Source organism: Protopterus annectens, chromosome 10.part0, assembly GCF_019279795.1.
Source record: "Protopterus annectens isolate FY-2018-M chromosome 10.part0, PAN1.0, whole genome shotgun sequence".
Classification (NCBI taxonomy): Eukaryota; Metazoa; Chordata; order Ceratodontiformes; family Protopteridae; genus Protopterus; species Protopterus annectens.
Window position 1 is genome coordinate 703,096,676 of NC_056744.1, and position 16,182 is coordinate 703,112,857.

A 16,182-nucleotide genomic window follows, 5' to 3' on the forward strand; every position below is an offset into this window, starting at 1 on the left:
TTTTTTTTTTTGTTTTTTTCCCCCCTAAAAGAGAGAATGAACCAGGGGAGGGAGGGCTTTGGTTCAACAGATTAGGGAACTTTGGGAGGTTTAATTTGTACGGCTAGGAAGTTTGAAAGGCAGAGCTGACTGCCTGAATTCTGATAACTTTAAGTAAGAAGTTGAAGGCCTCTGTACTGAGGATTCAAACCACCCTAGTTACTCCAAAATTGAAAAGGACTTTTCAAACATAAATCATTGCCCAACTCCTGTTATACAGAATGGTCTTCGGGAAGCAGTGATCTCTCCCAGAAAATACAAAAATAATCTCCCATCCCAATACTAAACCTCCAACATCTTCATCTATGGAGATGATGTGGCTGTTTACAGATCACCACAATCATACAAGGCATTGTACAATACCTCCCAATCCAACTTAAGCTCTCTGTTGCTTACTTTTGGCCAAACAACTCATATCAAACCACAAGAAACTCAGACGCATGTTCTCCAGAATACCTGCCAGACTAAAAAAGCATTTATAGTACGCTGTCAAACTCAAATTGTCGACAGCGTAATAATCGACACGAAAATGTCGAACCCCCCGAACATCGAACACGCACAAAAAAAAAAAACACCCAAACACAACACAAGATTGCTCTATGCGGGGGGGGGGGGGCAAGCCCCCCCTGCACCCCCCCGCTACTTAAATATACCAACTCCAAGATCGCACTACATTGCAGTAAATGGAATTCTCCCCTTATGGTGATTTCCGTTTACACGCGCAATGACTTTCGCCTTAGACATTTTGGTGCCGACAATAGCTTAGATATTGTCGGCCTTCGACAGAGTGAAGTAGACCCCTAAAAAATGCTTCCTAACCTTGTCTCCCCCCTTCCTTCAACAACTATATTGCACTGAAACTTCTTAACTTAGTCCTACATTATTTCCTAGTGCCTTGGAAACCCAGGGAATTTTAAGTAATTTAATTTTCTACTCCATTGCTATATTGCATCATAGCTCAAGAGAAATTACTTCCGCTTTGTAAATTGCTGTACTTCAGTGAAATGTTCCTATTTTTCCTTTGCTACATGTACAATTTTAACTTGTCTAACTCGTTCTCAACTACTGTGAAATGTTAACAACCTGTACATTCACCTTAAGTGTGATCCTAATTGCTGTCATTGCATTTGATTTGTCTCAAAGTACTGTTACTTTGTGCCTTTGCACCAGAATTGTGGTTGAAAAAAAATCCTTAGATCAGGACACCTACCCTATAAACAATGAATAAATGAATCTCAGCATATAACTATGTTTGTATTACTCTGGATCCCTTACTAGCAACAACTGATTGCATCAAGCTGTTTCAGCTAAAAATCAATAAATGTATGCAAGTATATTAATCCCTAGATTCTTCACTCCTGAATGCAAGGCAGCCATAGGCAAATGATTCTTTCCACCCCCAACTTGAATATAGTCTTCCCTTACCACCTTGGGTCTCCCAGAAAGAGAGACTACTAGCCTAGTGGGACTAACCCAGTCAACAAAAGATGGATAGATATAAGAGAGGGATGGAGAGATGGATACACTGCTAGACAGAGAGACAAACAGATGCATATGTAGATTTATTCTCCTGAATTGTCCCATCCCATGACTATCACTGCATCCCTCTGTTAAGAGCAGAATGGCTTCCCATTTAAGAAAGATCAGATTTCCTCTTACACTTGTAAAACCCTTAAACTCACTTTCCCACAATTTTTCTCAAAATTAAATGCATCCAACACAAAAACTCTGATCCAGTATGACCCAGTGCATTGAAGACCAGCAAATTAACAGCTGCAGGTCACCCTTTCTCAGTTCTTTGCTCTAAACTCTGGGACAGCCTGCATCCTTACATCAGGTCCAACACTACAATCCAGGAACTTGGAGCAAAACTTCTAACTCACCTAAAAGAGCTGCCCGGTCCTATTTTCAACATACTCTTCACATAAATGTCTTACCATCCGTCCTTTAGAGATTTGCCTTTCTGGCCAAAATGTACTCAATATCTCATGTGAAATATGTTGCTCCATCTTCTAAGTAATCCAGTACCTAAGGCCATAACTAGAATTCTATTATAGTAAATCAGCTGTATGAACTGGCTGAAGGCCAACTACCATACACATGCAAATAATGCCGGTAACTAGGTATTTCAAGTTAGCAGTTTAGTCAGTAAGCTTTGTCTAGTAACCAAAACTCGTCTGATTGTACAGTACACTGTTCAACTATTTAAATCTTCTTACCCTGAACTTTAACTATAACTACTGTACTACATAAACTAGTATTTTCTTACTGCAATCTGAAATCAGTCTGATTATCACTGTACTGCTGTTTAACTCCCATACATGGGCAGAAATGGGTCCCCTGGGACCAGATCACTACCCCAGTTAACAAAATACAGTCAGTCAGTGCTGGTTTCTAGAAATCCAGCAAAAGGATGGTTTCAGGCTTAGTACAATTTTATAAAAACTATTAATTTTTCAAAGTTACATTACACCCAAGGCTTGATCATCAATGCATTCCTGACTTCAGTTAAATCTGCTTCTTCTGGAGTGTTAGATTTACTGTCAAAGACTTCCTGCAACTGACAAAAATATACACAAGGTGCTCAAGCCTGAAGAGCATACGGCAAGTGACCACTGTTGCCTTGAACTTTTAACAATGCCTGCCACAACCAAATAAGGTTTGCTTTATGGAACCTATAGCCATTGGCTTCCCAGGATTTCACACAACTCATTCTTAGCCCGGTGCCATCTAGTGCTACCTTGCCAAAAGTAACTGTGTTCATTAAAACTATAGCATTATCACATGCAGGTTTTCCAAGAGGAACTAGTAACATCTTTCAGTGCCACCATCCCTTCCTACTTTTTACAATTGCCACCGCCAGGACAATATGGCCATACAGGACACAATTACTGAACACACTTAAAATGGGCTGCCACCACTACTAATGTTTTAGCTACAGCTGAGCAGTTTCTCTCCAAAGGGACGATACCAACAGTTCAAATTCACTAATGTTGTAGAAGTACCCTTACAAAATTAACACTTGCCACACATGTCTGAAATTGGACAACATAATTCTTTAAAGAACACGTTGAAAATGAAATATACAAATAAAGAATCTTACAGTACCTTGAGATGAAGCAATAATGGGAAATTTTATTTGTGTGTTATCTAGTTGTATTTGCTAACTTGGGTAGAAAACTGATCCATGTTGACTTTCTCAGACTCAGTCCAGCAGCAATGTCTGGTTAAGAGACCTGCTCTGACTCACACAGTAGGTAAACAAAAGTTAAGGGACTCAAACTCTGGACTACAGGATGAAAGCTCATTAGCAGGTCATAGCCTTAACTCTGTTTTTAACAGACAATAAATATATAATTGGTACTGGTCTTTCAAACAAATCCTCCCTTCAGGCTTTTGGTAAAGGAGTCCTATTTTTCTCCTCCCTAATGGGTCAACATTTTGAATCCAATCTACCAAATCAAAGTTACTTACAAAACCAGAAGGTTTCAAAACATTTACGGTGATATAGCTTTTGACAGACAGCAGGCCTCTAATGAGCTCTAAAGCTTTGCCAGTGTGTGCATGTGTTTGCATCTCAAAGAGTTTCATTTTTCAAAGCACTGCTGATGCACTTCTACTAAAGAAAACAGCTACATTTTTTTCAAGTGAAGCATCTTTACTAAGAAAAAATAATACAGGATTGTAAATATTTACATCCTTTTTGTTTTTGAGATGTTGTTGTGTCTTTCGGCTTTTCCCAGTTAGGGGTTGCCACAGTGGAACGCCAGTCCGCTAATGATTGGCAGTTGATTTTTACGTGCTGAGTTGCCAGCCCTAACGCACAACCTTCAACGAAGGTACGCCCATTCACGCATGTCTCCACGGAGAAGACGCTCTAGATGAGAGTCGAACCGGTCAGCGTCTTACTGTGAGGCGACAACACTACCGCAGCACCACCACCGTGGATACCTCCAAGAAATATAGCTTGGGAAGAAGGCACACTCATTTACTAGTTATGTTACCTAGCCCCTCCCTTGATAACCCACCTGAGACTGGCAGCATTCTTGTACTGGACTGCCATATTATAAGGCTGTAATTTCAAGCTTATTGTTTTGCCCACTACCCCTGTGGCAACATGTTAAAAGATTATGATCTATAACCACTGTAAATCTTATATGATACAGGAAGGGTTAAAGCCTCTGTACAGCCCAAACTTATCGCCAAATATTAATGTTAACATTATTATTATTGATAATAATAATAATAATAATAATAATAATAACACCACATATGTGTTAACATAAGTAGAACTATTGGACACGTGTCTCTTTTCAGGGGTGAGCAAGAAGCTATACTTGGTTACGTGATCTGCTAAATGTCACATAGTAGGCAAATGAGGGCTGGGGGAATCGAACACTATAACAGGTACTATAGATCACAGCCTTAAATCTCTGCACCAACTGCCACATTCCTTTTCCACAGTTGCATAAGAGTTCTTCCTTGATCCAAGTATTCAGCTAAGATGTACTAGAGAATGCTCATCAGACTTTTAAGACACTTAGCTAAGTAATGTCCCCATGGTTTTAAATGTTCACTTGCATGATAAACTCATCAATGTTAGTCAATGCTGTCTAGCTTTTTACTTTTGTTTTTGTTTAAATACAATCAGATAAGCAGCTATTGTGGTAAAATGAGAGACAAATTTCCTATAACAGTTTCCAAGAATGCCCTTCATTGCTTTTTTGTAAGGGGGTAGACTATGCTTGAACAGCTTCCAACTTGGTAAGCCCTGGCCAGATTTGGTCACCAACAATCCAATGACAATGGGAAAAAATAAATAAATATATTTATATCCCCCCTCCCCCCATGTTTGCTAACTGCCCATTTTAGTCTACTCAGCAACTCCTTGACAAGCCAAACATGCTCCTGCCCTGACTGAAAGTAGACCGCAATATCATCTGCATAAACAGAAAAAACAAACAAAGGATCTGTAACTCTTGGCAGGATGCAATCCACCAGCCTTCAGAAAATCAATGGGGTATTTTTTTTTTTTTTATACCCCAAATGGCATTTAAGCAAACTTGCCCAGTCTGAAAGAAGGTAACAAATGCTGACCACACACTTGCTTTAGGTGTCAAGGGTATCTGCCGGCAACCCCTAGTCAGGTCAGCAGAAGCCAGATAGCCCCACCTGACTTGCTCTAAGGCTTTAATATGTTCTAGGCATGAGGTAAGCATTCTTGCTCTAAGGCTTTAATATGTTCTAGGCATGAGGTAAGCATTCAACGTTAACTAGTTTCTTATAGTCTACAAAGAAATGGGTGCATCATGCCTTTTATTGTTACCTTACCCAAAAGAAAATGTACCTTGACTAAAAATTAATGTTATGTGCTCACTATAACTAGGCATCTGTGTTGCCCATTTTCATTCTTCCTCAATGTATGGGTTACGGATATGAATTGGCCACATTTCACAGGCTCCATATCAAACTCTTGATCTCCTCCCTGTACCCATAATGCCTTAGTCCATCCCTAATACCCGAGATTGAGTTTGCTGCCTTAAAGGTCTTATTACATAATAAAAAAGAAAAAGAGGAATGAAACCAGGGCTCAAAGGTGGAACTACAGGTTCCAAAATTACATCAGGTCACTCTTCCTCAGTGTAAGGGACAGAGTCTCCACCTATGCAAATCTTGGGTGGCCGTCATGAAACAATATTCCAGAGAACTGATGAACCTAATGCAGCTCTGTCACTGGAAATTATGTCCAGTTTGTAATGAGTAATAAAAATATGAGCATTAGACCATCTGGCTGCTGCACAAATATCGTCATTGGAATTTCTGGACCAGAAGGCAGATGATGTGCCCATAGATCTAGTAGAATACGCCTTAGGTTGTTTTGGTAGAGAGGCTTTGTTGAGGATATATCCAGGAAATGCAATTGAAGCAATGCTTCAGCCACACCCACTGGGAGTTAAAGGTACACACTTAAAAGAGTTCTACTGGTGAGAATGAGTTAAGACATCAGAATGAACCTGGTACGTTTGTCCACTAGTACACTCAATTTCCCTGAATGTGTTTTACCACTAGAAAGCAGATGGAGATCATCAACCCACTGCCACACTCACAGCTTTTCAGCAGAGAGGGTAAGATGAAGATCCCCCTTGTTTGTTGATGTACCAGACAACTGGCATTTAGATTTGGAATGCAATGGTCCTTAAAGGGAGACTACCTTGAAATACCTGCAATGCTACTAGGACTGCTGTCATCTCCAAGATGTTGATATGCAAATTAGTCTCTTGGGGGACCACGTGCCTTGGACAGTCCTACCTAAGAAATGTCCCACCCCCACCCCAGTTGGGAGACGTCCATAGTCACTGTGGCTATTGGGATTGACAGAATGAAGGGATGACCTACAAAATGTCATCTAACTGGATTCACCAGGGAATATGACTTTTGCATATCGGACCTAGTCTGACTGGGAAGGATAGGGGCTGTCGAAGACTAGAACACTGATCAGCTAGAGTCCAATGAAGAACACGCCTATAATAACGTGCTAATGGGACTAAAACTATAGAAAGTGCCATAGAAAGTAAGGCTTGAAGAAGTCTGGCAGAAGGAGCAGAATGGAAAGAATTTGACGAACCTGAGATCTGATTGTGCATATACAGTGAGGAGGTAAAGAAATAATCTGATTTACTGTATTTAGATGGGCACAGATGAACTCCAGGCTCTGCACTGGTAGCAGTTTGTATTTGGAAATACTGACAGTTAAGCGTTGTGATTTGCAAATTTGGAGCAAACAGTCCCTGGACTGTTCGAGGAGATGCACGGTTGGGGTGGTGGAAAGTCAGTTGTCTCGGTATGGAAACACACAGAATCCTTGTGGAGTGATGTGAGCTGCTACCACTGCCATAGACTGGTAAACACTCTGGGGGCTGTAGTGAGTTCAAAGGGCAGGGCTCTGAACTGACTGTGACTGGCTCTCAGCCAAAAGCACAAACGTCTTTGGGAGCATCTGTTTATTTTGAGGAGATAGTGTGCATACTGAAGACTGATTGAGCACACCCAATCGCCCTTGTGTAACAGAGATGGAATGGACTGGACTGTGACCATTTGGAACTTCGATTTTCTCACAAACTGGTTCAGGTTGCTTAGATCCAAAATTGGTCTTCTTTTGCACTAAAAGAACCCTGAGTAAGTTTTGAATCTTGTCTGGTGGGACCTCCTGGATGACTATCTTGTCCTGCAGCCTCTGAATTTCTTGAACTGCATCTTCTTACTCACTGGGTAGAACATTGGGAAGCTTTCTTCTTTTGGAAGTGGGTGTTTGGGAATATGGTATAAAGTAACCGCTGGATATTATTTTTAGCACCAAGAATCATTTGTTCTAGCAGCCCAGGCATCTGGGTGCAAGGAGAAATGCCCCGACTGCCTCCAGACGTGGGCAGTTGGGCAACACTGAAAGGGTCTACCTGGAAAGGATTCTCGGAAATACTGATTTTGCAGGCATCCTCTGTCGTGATGGAATCTTTCATTTGAACTCCCTCCTCTGCCTTTCAGAGAGCTGTATCTGCATGCATCCTGGGAGTTATGGAACCACATGCTTCTGCCTCTTCTTTGATTCCTTAAAAACAACTGCTGAGGGGTAGAAAAGCTATTCCCTATGGCAGCCAGGGTTTTTCCTTCATGTTCACTGTGGGAAAGCATTTCTTTCACAGAAGGGCCAGAAAGATTATGTGAAAAGCTCCATAAAGTCACATAATTGCATCCAGGCATGCCTCCTTACAGTTATACCTGAACCGGCAGTCCGTGATGTGCCATCTGATGTGTGAGAAATTATCCTCATGGATGCATTGGAAACAGATAAAGTGTGGCCAGCTATGAAGATGATCTTTTGTAATCTTCTGCAGACATGGACTGAAAGAGATTTTGAGAATTCTTTCATCAAATCCCTCCGTAACCTGGTAAAGTGTTCCAGGAAGTTCAGGTACCATAAAGTAAAGGTCGCTGAAGCAAACACATGCTTTCCAATCCTGTCCAACACCCTAGGTAGTCTCTTAGGGGGATGGACAGAGGACTTTTGTTCTGCTAGCTCCTTTACGGCAGCTGCCGCCACAATCATTGCATTAACAGGGTCCCCTTTGCTCCAGTGGGGTTTATCTTTTGGAGGAGCTAAAATCTTGTTCAGATAGCATGGGATAAGTTCAACATAATCTGGTTCCTTCCATGCCCGGCAACAGACGAGGTTGATCAGCTCAATGGCCAGGTAAGTCACCCAAGACGTAGATGGGCCAGCACCAAATACCTCCAGAAATACTGACTCTCCTAGAGATGAATTACCTGATGACCAACCACCTTTCTCTTTAAGGATTTCCAAAAAGTCTCCAAATGATGGTGATCTGGGAGACCCTTCCACTGTCAAAAGCAGTACCTTCAGTGAAACACTCCAAGGGAGATCTATGCGCTTCTTTTACACGTTCTCTTTGCTGAACCTCCTCAGTGGGATGCTGTGGGAAGGTGTCCAAAGAGAGGGGTAGTTCTTCCATGGGAAATGCCTGGATTCTAGATGGAACTGGCTGTCCCCTGTGGGGTAGGTCTGATGGGATCAGAGCTAGGCATCACAGGGGGAAAAGAGGTAGGATCCGAGGACATATGAGAGACTGGATAGCTTGAATGAGAGAAAACCATTTGCACAACCTTGAAGGCAGAAGGACCCAGAGATGCTGTGGCCGGCTGCACCAGAGCCACAACTTGCAACTCAGGCAGATCACGATTTTGCCTGAATGTGCTGAGGCTCCAAGAGGCAAGGATGGAGCCAACATCACTGGAGTAGATCCTGGTTCCACGGATCTGATGCTGACACTTTGGCTCTGAGACTCATCCTGATCCAAAGGCATAGGAGCAGAACTGGTCAGGGATATCATTGGGGTTGAAGATGCAATTCTCTTTGGCTTTGACACTGGGAATTCATGGAAAGGACGAATCCTGGGGCTCTGAAACTGAAGAAAGGATCAGAGAAGAAGATATAACTGTATAGACAGTGGCAGGAAAGGCTCATGCATCCAATGGGAGATGGAGACAATATAACCCCCATCTGGATCTGAGCTCTGAGGAACTTTCTCATCATCTTTTCTACTTTCTGCTTTAGAAAGACACTTTTAATTTCTCCAAATCTTTTGGGTTTCTAATACCGTGACAGGAATGGACTCCATTGCCAAGTCAAAGAAAGATTAAAGTTCAAGAAATTAGTATTGTTTCACTCTGATGTCAGCCAAAGTGCTCTTCACAGCACCCGCAATGTGCCCAGTAATGACTCTTCCTGCAATTTGTACGGAGTTGCATGTATTGGTAGCAAATCTAAATATGACTGCAAACTCTTTTTTTATGAGTCCCATTGCTCCTACTACTATTGGAACTATCTGGGTATCTTTCTTCCACATTGCTCTTGTTTCTGCTTGCAAATCCCGATATTTTATAACTTAGTGTCTCTCTGTATGCAGGACACTATAGTCACTGGGTATGGCAATTTCAATAATCAAGGTTACTTTTGTCTTCTTTTCCTGGATGACTATATCTGGCTTTCTAGCATCTATCTTTTGAACTCTTGGTAATGGATGATCCCATGTGCTGCAGACCATCATTTTCTATGATGCTTTGTGGCTCATATTTCCAGTGTTTTTCAGCCACTTCAATACCATAATGTTTGCACAATCCACAGTGCAGTAGTCTCACCACATTATTATGCCTTTCAGTATACAGTCCCTCTGCCATTAGCATGTCACAACCAGCAGCGAGGTGTGCAACTGTTTCCATTTCTGTTTTGCAAAACCTACATTTGTCTTTCTCCCACATGTTAAACAGATTTTGCAAACCAACGCATACGTAGCCCATCTTGGGCCACCAATATTAACTTTTCATCTCTTGGTTTGAATTTGCTTCCCCTTAACCATTCCTGCGTTCATTCCTAATCAACATGAGGTTCTTCCAAAAGATTTCTATACTTGCAAGTATATTTATGCTTTTTTGTACATTTCTTACATTCTCATCTGGTCCTTCACCTTATATTCTTGCTTTTGTGTTTTGGCACATTCAGTTGCTGCCTGATTTTTATCCACTAGTAGTTTGATTTGCATACCTGCTTCACTCTGAGATTCTTCTGCTAGATTAAGCAGGGAAATCATCTTAGATTTTATTTTCCTCATGTTTCAAAACTTTCACTATATTTTGGTCTTGTGAAGTCGGCAGATGTGTGGAGTCCCACGACTGCAGATTAGAAAGACTCCTGGAGGACCTGACAGATTATGTAGTAGAATGAGATATGGAGTATTTTCTCAGGGTTTGCCATTAGTAGAGAGTGAAGCCAAGGACAGAGGGTCGACCATGAACTTGGGTGAGCGAGCTCTCAGCATGTATTAAATGCTAGGTGTGGGATCAAATGGTTTTGGATCCGCAGGTTGATAGTAGGACTGGCTGAGATGACTATCAGATCCGAAGGCTTAGGATCCATCATTTTCCTTTTTGGATCTGACAAACTAGAATCTGATGATCTGTGAATTTTTTGTGGAGGCTCCAAGGATGATGATGTTTTTGGAGACTTTGAAGGAGACGTTTCCTGTGCTCCAACAAAGCCTTGGAAGGTTTGCAAGGGTCTGAACACCACAGAAAAAATATGATGATGGAGGTATAATGGAGGTAATACTCCTTTTAATACCAGTTTGTTTCTTCTGTCCACAACAGCCCCGGAATTAAATGCAGCACAAATGGTAGTTTTCTACAGAGATGTGGTGTCCCCAAACAATAAATGCACTCTCTGTGGGTGTCCGAGTTCGGAATTTTGTGCCCACAGGAAGTACATTATTAAAACCTGCAGGCTTTTCAGCTATATTAGCTATGACTAATTAGATTGAGAAAAAGTCAATTGCAACTATTTTTTTTAATTAATAAAGAATGTATAAAGAAGAAGAGCTACCAACAGTGATACTTAAGAATACCCTAAATCTAGGCAAGACAAAAGGGATACAAGTACCAACAATGGTACTTGAAAGTTACCTTTAAAAAAGTAGAGGGTAAACAGAATCAGTAATTCATACTGAGAGGGAGGAACTATAAGTAAATAATTAACCAGAGAAATGAAGATGCTTTAAAGAACAAAATATGGTTACTACACAATCCAAAACAGTGGATCCCATAGCTCTCAACCTTCCATCTTCCAAAATGAGGAATACTAGCCCTTATAATGTGGAACAAATGGGCAAAATGTGGAGTACATACTAATGGCTTACTAACAGCTTCAACTAGGAAGGTCGGAGGGGTGGCATAATGGTTAAGGTGTTTACCTTATAAAGACAAGGTGCAGGGTTTGATTCTCAAATGGGGGAAATAGCTAGGCTTCAAATGGCTCACAAGGGCAGTTAGCCTAGTAGTAATCTATGAACCTATGAAGGTCATAGGATGGTTTAAATACGCTCCTTTTACTTATAAAAAAAATCTTTTAATGAATTATTATGATTCATTTCTATTTACCATGAATATCAGTTAAACATTTCCTAATATTGAATGTGTGACAGACCCTTTTAATGTGGAACTTTGAGGAACATGAACCTTTTAAGACTGCAAATAAGGTACGCTCCTCATAATGAGGTACGCTTGAGAAGTATGGTGGATCCAGTTCCATGTAAGATGGAGGCAAATGAGCTCTGAGGTACTGGGGATGGACTAAGGCATTAAGGGGAGAGGGAGCAGTTTGAGAGTTGGATCCAAAGTCTGTGAAATGTGGTTGAGTCGCATCAAAGGTCGGATCTGTAACTCATATATTAAGGAAGAATAAAAAGGACATCAGATCTGCATTTTCAAACAGTTTTTGCAGAAAGGGCTAATAATACTTTTTCAGTGCCACTTATCCATGTTGCATTTAAATTAACAAGCTGTCATGATGTAGGCACATCTGACACAGGCAGGATACAATTACAGTATACTCTTAAAATGAGCCAACCAGATTATTAGCTTACAATGGTCACGGCTGAGTAATATTTCCTCAGAAGGTGAATGCCAATATAATTCGCTAATTTTGTTTATTAAAATATATGGTCATTGCACTATAAACCATGATAAAACATGAGTAACAAAACTCTTTTCTTAAAGAAAATTAGAAAATACACTGAAAATCAAATACACAGAAAAATATTCTCTTACACAGGGAAATATAAAAGTTTTAAACAGACAAATATCATTAAATACTGAGCATTTTCTAGTGGATGGTACTAACGATAACTATAATCTATCCACCTCTGATTTTTAAGAGTTGGAAGATACAAAAGATATTTCCACCTGTCCCACTTTATGAGGGACAATCCCTCTTTGGGCAGTTGTGCCCTGCAAAAAAATTGAAAAGATGGCAAATATCCTGAGATTTTAGGACAAAAATATTTCCTATATTTTATGTAATAGTTGCATAAAACAGTCATTCTGTATCTGAAACACCTAAATGTTATAAGAAACAGAATAAGCAGCTAAAATGCTACAAAAATAAGCTTTTATTTAAGCAAAAAAGTGAAGTTCTGTCCTTTGTACTGGCTATGGGTATGTTTTGCCCTGCAAAATCTGACGTTTGTACCAAAAATGTCACACTTTGGGCATTTGAAAATGTGGCAACCCTACAGAGGAAAATCTGCAAAGAGTAGCTCACTAACTCATACAGAGGCAAAATCTGCAAACAGGAGCTCACTTCCTCTGGCCAGAAGGCAGTCATCTCTTCTCACTCAACAGTATGTGAAAATGTTTCTCAACTGCTTCCAGTAAATAAAGTCCAATGAGCCCTATAAGCAAAAAAGAAAGAGTATCTGAACTTGTATGGAAGTGTCACATCATCACTTGAAAGAAAAACAACCTTCACACGAATATACCCGAAATGAGGCATCACTGGTAAATATTCAGATAGCACTGTCCTTTTAGACAGCAGTCTTATTTCTGTTTCTGGTAAGACAGTCCTGGCTCTTAAATTCCTGTGAGGTGAAACTGTTGCCTGCAAGAAACCTTCTCCAAAGTAAAGTTGTTAAATAACTAGAAGGTCCCAAGCCAATTAAGGTATAAAACAGCTTTTGTTACAACGCAAAAGTCCAACAAGCTCCACATCGTTAAGCAGTATATATCGGAAAGGTTTCACTTTTCAAACCACTGCTCATACCTCCCAACCTCACAGTGCATGAAACCTGGACAAAGCCAAAAAAATGGGATGACAAAGGCCCAAAAATAAGGACAGATTTAAATATTGCTCATATAAACTTAGAAAGTTACTAGAACAACAGTTTTTGGGTTAGCATGCATTTTCTGAAGGACAAGAAGTCACATTCACGTCTGTTATTACTTAGTGACCTCAGTCATCAGTGGTTTGCAGAAAAATCACACATTTTATGAAGAACATTACAAAAATGAGGCAAAAATCTAGACAGTTGATAGGTATGCTCTGCTGCACTTTAAGAGCTATATTGGTTTTGCATTTTTTCCACTTGGAAATGGTTTTACTTTTCAGTTTTGTATAGTTCATGTTTTCTGTTGCACATGTACTGAAATTGTTACAGAAGCTTGTCCCGAGTCTGAAAAACCTGTTTTTTTTTTTTTTTTAATTTGTGATGATATTAATCAAACTTCTCAATGGTCACTTTCCTAACCAAATAAGCTTCATTAACAACTCACTTTATGCCAGTTCTTTTCTACCCTTACGGTGTCCCCTTTTCTTGAATTTTGACTGGTACATCCACGTTATCTATTTATTTACTTTTGTTTACCTGGGTAGTGCACTGATCTCAGTGGATCATTTGCAGGCACAGCCCAGGTGAACAGGATTACATAACAAATGAACAAAACATAATTATAGATGCAAGAATATGATAGCACAAACTGATCCAAACTAGTACCTTAAAACTGTATAAACCTTCACACTTGTATTAAGAAATTATTTACTAGCAATGAGGAAACAAAAAGCAAATTTGTGTGGTCTGTATTGTATTCATTTAACTAAAGGATTTTTCATTGTAATATGTGGTCATTACTTCAAAAGCCTTTTATTGGCGGAGTACTAGATATCTGACATTTACCTGATTAATGAATATATGCCTAAACAAAGTACAGTTTTGCCAAAAAAAAAAAAGATGACATTGTACATTGTCAACTGCAATGGAAACAGCATTTTTGCAGGGCCTCCCACAGGCCTGCACCTCTAAAATGTTTTAACATTGAGGGCAAGGAGAAACTTACCCCAATGTCCTATAATCTCATTCTGCAAACAGTTTTTTTGTCAAAACACAGGGATTGGTGGAAATAAATTCCTTGTTTCATCAAAACAAAGCTTCATGAGCTGCATGACTCCTAGATTTCCGTATTATATTTTACGCAACTGTGTTAAACTGTTTACAATAAAATGTTTCTATACTGATTTATTCCTACTAACAGTCAACAGCATCCAATAAAAATGTCTTTGAAAATAAATTAAAAAATTAAGAATGTAATGCATCCCTGGAATTCAACAACCAAGTTAAGTTCCATTCTAAGAAAGTCATGCCTAAGGTCAAATGACAGTAGTATAGATTCATAGGAGAATACTAGGCTAACGGCTTAAGAGCCCCAACAAGCCTAGCTAGTTTTATCCAGATTTTATCCAATTTTCTATTCCTACAGAAAAGATGAGGGTCAGCAAGTGGAGTTTTGACAATTTTTACAGACTGCCTCTGTAAATAAGGGACATGGGCACCACCCCAGGAGTGGATTTGTGATTCCCCATCCACTGGTCCAGACTGCACTTGAAGATGGCCAGGGGAAGGGCTCTACTTCAACTGAATATGAAGCATATTCCAGTGGAAGAGCAAACTCTGGGACACATATATATCTCTACAGCATGATCGATTCATATCAGATATCTGGTTTAGATCCTTGGAGCGGGTAACCTTTAAGCAGTTAGTTTTGTGAATATGCAACATTTTCATCAGGGCTGGATGAGACACTACCTTCTAGGTCAAGCATCAATCACTCCTCAGTAATCAGCAGGAAACTGAATACAGTGAGAGGGCTTTTAACTGGTTGGTTATAACTTGCATTTTTTTTTGGGGGGGACCTCTGTAAATGCTCCAACTATTGGAGGTGCTAGACTAGATAAATGACAAAGGGTGCACTGCACTCAATTATTAGTCAAGTGAGGGCAGAGTACTGTGGTACTATGACATTCCTAGAGCTGGATACCATGCCCTTACTTATAAGCTGAGCCAGAAAGAAGGATTTCCTCACCACTGTGGACACATGGTGGTCAAAGTTCAGATTACTATTCGAGTACCCAGATCTGCTGCCACTGGTTCCAGTCTTAGGGTGGTGTTATCAATGTTGCAATCTGTTGGGGGTATTTAACTTCCCAAAGGGTATTATTATGCACTAGTTTGTTTAGTTGGAGGCTGTGGCTCTGACACCTGTCATTAGTCTGTGTCAGTCCATTCTGTAGGATATCAACATAGTTTGGGAGTTGATGATTGCTCCCAACCTGAAGTCATCAGCAAACTTGGTCAGCCAAAGGCCATCTATATTTGCCTTGACATCTGAGAAGTATATCCCAAAGAGAAGGTGGGTCCAGCACTGATCCCTGTGGTATTTCACTGGTGAATGGCCCCTTGCTGGATGTGGATTCCTCCATTCTAATAACGTGTCCTATCCATGAGCCATTTGACTATCCATTTGGTGACGTAGAGGTTTATGCCCAATTTTGTGAGTTTATATACAATACCCGAGTGGGGTACTGTGTCAAATCCCTTGGCCAGATCAAGGTAGGTGTGTTAAGCACCGACTTACCCTCATCCATGGCCTTGATGACTTTCTCAAAGACGTCTACAGATAACAAAAGTATTCTGCAAGACAGTAACAGTTTAATTTCTAAAATAATTCTGCATACAGCAGCTTGGGGTACCAGCTGAGGTACAGCACTGCAGCAGTAGTGGTAAACAAATGGTAACATAGTGAAACAGCTGAAGTAAAGCACAAAGGAAAAACTAACAAGATAAAGAAATGTGATTCAGTAAAATGTGTAAGCATAGGTTACTCACCTCAAGAATCACTGCTGGATTTAGTTCCCATTAACATTCTTACAACAGTTACAGAGAATGAGTAGAAATCCATAAAAATCTC

The 16,182-nt window shown here is 40.2% G+C and overlaps 1 protein-coding gene across 1 annotated transcript in view; it reads right to left on the reverse strand.

Moving 5' to 3' along the window:
• Window positions 1-16,182, reverse strand: part of TM2D1 (TM2 domain containing 1) — a 728,199-nt gene that overhangs the window by 463,149 nt on the left and 248,868 nt on the right. The gene's annotated exons all lie outside the window — the stretch shown is intronic.